Here is a 6,847-nt window from a genome sequence, read left to right on the forward strand (position 1 = left end):
CAGGTTGGCCCCTTACAAGTGACTGCAGGGTAAAAGAACGGACCGGCACAATTACAAACCAGCATCCTTAACACCGACTTGCTGCAGCATTCTTAAGCATGTTTTGAGCTTTTTGTGACAGAAAAGCTTCTGCCCACAAATCAGCAAAGGTTTGGAAAGTATTGCTTGTGCAAAATTCAGCTTGCCATAGCTCGCACAGCATCCACCAAATTATGGACGAAGGACAACAGGCCGATTCCCTATTCCTAGGTGTCCGGAAAGCTGCTAACGACAGTACAAGCATATGGAATAGGTTTCAACGTATATGAGTGATACATTCTTAATTAATGAAAACAAATATGTTGTCCTTGACATCCAGTATTCTTCAGAGACAAGGGTATCGTCAGCAGTGGCCCAGCAAGTGTTATAGGCTGCTCTTACTATGTACATACGTGATCTGTGGGACAGGATAAGTTCAAATGGCTCTGAGCACTATGGGACTTAACTTCTGAGGTCGTCAGTCCCCTAGAACTTAGAACTAGTTAACCTAACTAACCTAAGGACACCACACACATCTATGCCCTAGGCAGGATTCGAACCTGCGACCGTAGTGGTCGCGCAGTTCCAGACTGTTGCGCCCAAAACCACTCGGTCACTCGGGCCGGCCAGGATGAGTGGCTGTTTGCTGGTGGTGCTGTGGAGTACGGGAAGGTATGATCGTCGAGTGACTGTAGGAGGATACGAGACGACTTACACAAGGCTAGCTAGTGTGATGCGTGACAGGTTGCTCTAGATGTAGAAAAATGGAAGATGTAAGTTGATGCCGATGAGTAGAAAAAACAACCCCGTAACATTCGAATACAGTACTGCTTGAGCCAGTCGCGTCGATTAAATATCTGGGCGACTGGAAGTGGAGCGAGCACGCGAAGACGGTAGTATGGCAGGCGAATGGTCGACTTTGGTCTTTTGGGAGAGTTTTAGGAAAGGAACTGGAGGGAAGACACCTACTTTGCGAAGCACTATTGAGAAAATTTAGAGAACCGTCATTTGAGGCTAACTGCAGAATCATTCTGCTGCTGTCAATGCATAAGGACCACGAAGATAAGAGAAATTAGGGCCCCTAAGCTGTGCATAGACGGTCGTTCTTCCCTCGCTCCATTTGCGAGTGGAATAGAAAAGGAAACGCCTAGTAGAGGTGCAAGATCCCCTCCGCCATGTACGGTACGGTGCCTTACGGAATATGTGTATATGTGCTTGCGGAATGTGTGTGTATACGAAGTCGTAGATTAGAATGTCGCAGCTATGATAAGCAATTTGTGATGGCTAATATAAAAACAAGGGCGTTGGCGAGATCCTTTCACTAAATGTTACTCATGAATGTTTTCCTACAAATGCCGAAATATTTTGTTCAATCGCTCCTACATTGGATGAAACGGCCGTCATCATAATAGATGAGAAGCTAGAGCTCACACGCAAAGATTTACGTGCTCATTTTCCCCACATTTTATTCGAGAGTGGAACGGTCGAGAAATACCCTGCGAGCAGTGCTATGGACACTCTGTGACGTTTAAATTTCAGAATAACCATATGCAATGTGGGCAAAATAACACTCTGCTGGAAGATACTCAGAGCGTCCGCTGCACCCAGTTTTGCTGGAAACTGTGAGACCGTCGCTTCAGAAAAAAATGGTTCAAATGGGACTTAACATCTGAGGTCATCAGTCCCCTAGCACTTAGAACTACTTAACCCTAACTAACCTAAGCACATCACAGTCATCCATGCCCGAGGCAGGATTCGAACATTCCAGACTGAAGCGCCTAGAACCGCTCGCGTCGCTTCAGAATAAGAGCGAACTGGTTTACTGTGTCTCTTGACAGCCGAACAAGTTTATGGAATGGAAATTCTTCAAAGAATGGCTGAAGTGTAGAAAGAGCTCTGTGTGTCCGTTGTTGGATTCAAGGCGAGCTACGAACATTTCAAGGAGGCGCGATCTGGAACGCCACATTTCCCGTGAGATCGGAATGAGAGTCGGAATTGCAACGGACTTGGAGAGCTCTCTGTACACTTGTGCCATTCTACGGCGAAAATCACTTCCCTGCACTCCTTCCGCGATAGAAAACACACTGTAATAATTTGCTCCTCGATTGAGGCCTTCGTTTGATTGTCTTCAGCGCTACGAGTGCATTGAACCGTTAACGTATGCTTGCACTCACATTGTCATAAGGTGACGCGTGCACCCGTGTCGCTCTAGCGGCGAGTTTGGCACCTCAGCACTTGTGTAGGGGCGTCACCTTCTTCTGAACGCATTATGATTCCGTAGCAGTTTTCACTTCACAGCAGAAGCTCATTTTTTTAATGCACCTTATACTTCTGCTGTATACTCGGTGACTCCACATCCTATGCTGGTTACTTGGAAAAACGTTTGCTGCCTTATGAGTTCCACTTTTGTCGAGTCATTGTTCTCAGCCGCCACTCTAGTCAGATTCACTTTGTAACATTACAGGACATATTGGGACATATTGAAGTATTGGATACTGTAGACTTTTAGGGGATGTCGATACAGTTATGCAAAATGTAAAGGGAAACTTTGATGATGTTTAAATATTGTACTGTGCCAATATTAGGACATTTTGCACAGAAAGAACAAAAATAGAATTAATGTAAATATATATTAATATTAGTAACCTATTTCCATTCAATTTTGTAATTATATTTCATTTTGTAAAAGAAAGACTCACTGTTTGCTGTAGCTCTGATTAATTGTATAAATTATCAGTTTTGAGCTAAATTATTTCGTACAATATGGACAAGATACTTTTAAAAACTCACCAGCTAAAGAGAAAGTCTGAAAATGAACGTTTAATGCACACTTCTGGAACTTTCTATGGAGAAATTCTATATTATGATCGCAAAAATACGAAAACTTGTGAAAACTGTTTCATTACCTAATTTCGAAAGACGATTTGTATCAAGAAATATTGCGAAAAACGATTTATTTACGTTTTGAAACACGATTTAAATCATTTTACATATAAATAGTTATTCTAAATCACTCAAGAAATATCCAGAATCAAATGTCAAGATATTTCTGGAAACGTCGGTACAAATCTGGTGAAGGTTATCCAGAAGCTGGTAGAAAAATGTTATAAAATCTATTTGGAAATAATGCTTGTAAGAATTTATATGTACTGATCCTTTAACTTACTTTAATCTGTACTAAAATTCTGTAATGTCTAATTTAGTTTTAAGTCGTGAATTGCTATCGTATCATAAACAAAACTTTGTCAAAGACTCTCATTGTTTGGAAAGATACTAATACACCTAGGAGTTGTCAGTTGCCAGTTCGGATATGCAGTGCGGTTGGCTCGGAGAGTCAGTTGTTGAGTCTGTGAAGTCTGTCAGTTCTGTTTGTAAATAAACGTCTGTAATGAAGAATTACTTGTTGTCGTCAATATGAACTCAAGACCTTTTGCACGAAGCAGACACCTCCTAATGCAACGTTATAATTTGGTTGAGGAAGGTGGGATGTTATAATTTGGTGGAGGAGCTGGGATGTTTTAACTTCCAGGGAACGACTTTACAGACTGAATACTGGGAAAGTGAAGTTCTGAGGATGCCAGTAAGACTTGCTGGTTTATATAAACTGAGAAACTGATTGGCCGAGAGAGGTACAGGTCCGAGTCACAGACTAGAAAGCAGGTACAAGTAACCGGCAAGTTTATTTGTAGCTTATACTCTTCCGCAGACCGAGTGTTCCGAGCTAGCTAGTTCTAATTTGTCCAGCTGGCACTCGCGAATGTTTATAATTTGCCTTATATGAACTGTGACATGGCCCTGTTGTCTGGATAGGTGACGAAACAGATATACATGATCGGGAGCAACATTGAAGAGCAACATAAACGTATCCGCGAACAGCTGCTACATATCCGCCGAAATGACGTTGACAAACTCCTGGCAGGCACAGACCCGCACCCTCTTAAGGACAACAAGTGGAAGGCCCACATGTATGAAATACACGCATTAGGCGACGAGTGGAGGTAAGATTCTAGCATTAAACAGAAAGTAAGTAGAAAATTTATGCACACATTCTGCTTAACAAGTCGTAAAAATTGATGTAACTGTGATACAGAAACTGTAACCAATTTAAGAAATTATCCTAAGGATGCAATCAAATTTTATGTAAAAATTATTGTGTCAAATCGAAAGGAAAAGACTCGATGCAATTCCAATCTTTCACATCCAATCAACGATAGTGGTGGACCACCATTACGTCCATCCGTTCCTGTTGTTGTTGTTGTTGTGGTCTTCAGTCCTGAGACTGGTTTGATGCAGCTCTCCGTGCTACTCTATCCTGTGAAGGGTTCTTCATCTCCCAGTACCTACTGCAACCTACATCCTTCTGAATCTATCTGATGTATTCATCTCTTGGTCTCCCTCTACGATTTTTACCCTCCACGCTGCCCTCCAATACTAAATTGGTGATCCCTAGATGCCTCAGAATATGTCCTACCAACTGATCCTTTCTTCTAGTGAAGTTGTGCCAAAAACTCCTCTTCTCCCCAATCCTATTCAATACCTCCTCATTTGTTACGTGATCCACCCACCTAATCTTCAACATTCTTCTGTAGCACCACATCTCGAAAGCTTCTATTCTCTTCTTGTCCACACTATTTATTGTCCATGTTTCACATCCATACATGGCTACAGTCCAAACAAATACTTTCAGGAACGACTTCCTGACATTTAAATCTATACTCGATTTTAACAAATTTCTCTTCTTCAGAAACACTTTCCATGCCATTGCCAGACTACATTTTATATCCTCTCTACTTCGACCATCATCAGTTATTTTGCTCCCCAAATAGCAAAACTCCTTTACTACTTCAAGTGTCTCATTTCCTAATCTAATTCCCTCAGCATCACCCGACTTAATTCGACTACATTCCATTATCCTCGTTTTCCTTTTGTTTATTTTCATCTTATACCTTCCTTTCATGACACTGTCCTTTCCGTTCAACTGCTCTTCCAAGTCCTTTGCTGTCTCTGACAGAATTACAATGTCATTGGCGAACCTCAAAGTTTTTATTTCTTCTCCATAGATTTTAATACCTACTCCAAATTTTTCTTTTCTTTCCTTCACTGCTTGCTCAATATACAGATTGAATAACATCAGGGATAGGCTACAACCCTGTCTCACTCCCTTCCCAACCACTGCTTCCCTTTCGTGCCCCTCGACTCTTATAACTGCCATCTGGTTTCTATACAAATTGTAAATAGCCTTTCGCTCCCTGTATTTTACCCCTGCCACCCTCTGAATTTGAAAGAGAGTATTCCAGTCAACATTGTCGAAAGCTTTCTCTAAGTCTCCAAATGCTAGAAACGTAGGTTTGCCTTTCCTTAATCTAGCTTCTAAGATAAGTCGTAGGGTCAGTATTGCCTCCCGTGTTCCAACATTTCTACGGAATCCAAACTGATCTTCCCCGAGGTCAGCTTCTACCAATTTTTTCATTCGTCTGTAGAGAATACGAGTTAGTATTTTGCATCCGTGACTTATTAGAATGATTGTTTGGTAATTTTCACATCTGTCACCACCTGCTTTCTTTGGGATCGGAATTATTATATTCTTCTTGAAATCTGAGGGTATTTCGCCTGTCTCATACATTTTGCTCACCAAATGGTAGAGTTTTGTCAGGACTGGCTCTCCCAAGGCTGTCCGTAGTTCTAATGGAATGCTGTCTACTCCCGGGGCCTTGTTTCGACTCAGGTCTTTCAGTGCTCTGTCAAACTCTTCATGCAGTATCGTATCTTCCATTTCATCTTCATCTACATCCTCTTCCATTTCCATAATATTGTCCTCAAGAACATTGCCCTTGTATAGGCCCTCTATATAATCCCCCCACCTTTCTGCTTTTCCTTATTTGATTATAACTGGGTTTCCATCTGAGCTCTTGATATTCATACACGTGGTTCTCTGTTCTCCAAAGGTCTCTTTAATTTTCCTGTAGGCAGTATCTATCTTACCCCTAGTGAGATAAGCCTCTACATCCTTGCATTTGTCCTCTAGCCATCCCTGCTTAGCCATTTTGCACTTCCTGTCGATCTCATTTTTGAGACGTTTGTATTCTTTTTTGCCTACTTCATTTACTGCATTTTTATATTTTCTCCTTTCATCAATTAAATTCAGTCTTTCTTCTATTACCCAAGGATTTTTACTAGCCCTCGTCTTTTTCCCTACTTGATCCTCTGCTGCCTTCATTACTTCATCCCTTTGATATCAAGGTAGAAGAAGAGAGAGTAATTCTAATGCGAGTATTTAATGGTTTAGAACTTTTAACACTAGACTCACAAGATTTAAAAAAGGCCACTGAATTTGAAGCTGCATTACAAAATAATTGTATCACCTTAGACCTCAGTAACAATATACACTACTCAAAAGACTGGTAAAATATTGTGACTGTATGTGTCGAAGTCTGTCTTTTTGTTTTGTTTAAATTGTCATCACAATTGCATATCAGTTTGAGCTTTAAATGCTATTTTCAAAGACTACGAAAGTTTTCAAACCTCTTTTCCTCTGCGACATGACCGGTTTCCTGTGTTCACAGCCTCGATCAGGAGCAGCCTCCGTGGGAGGACCGGTCGCCACCTTCGAGAATACCTCTACGTATATCGTCAAAATTGATCAAGTCACATGCTCGGAAAAAACCAGAGTGTCCGAATGGCTTGAGACCTAAAATGTGCTTATGTCAGAAACCCAAATGACTCTACATGGTATAATTCGAATCAAAGATATAATAATATCACCTTAGACCTCAGTAACAATATACACTACTCAAAAGACTGGTAAAATATTGTGACTGTATGTGTCGAA

Source organism: Schistocerca gregaria, chromosome 6 (genome assembly GCF_023897955.1).
Source record: "Schistocerca gregaria isolate iqSchGreg1 chromosome 6, iqSchGreg1.2, whole genome shotgun sequence".
Taxonomy (NCBI): domain Eukaryota; kingdom Metazoa; phylum Arthropoda; class Insecta; order Orthoptera; family Acrididae; genus Schistocerca; species Schistocerca gregaria.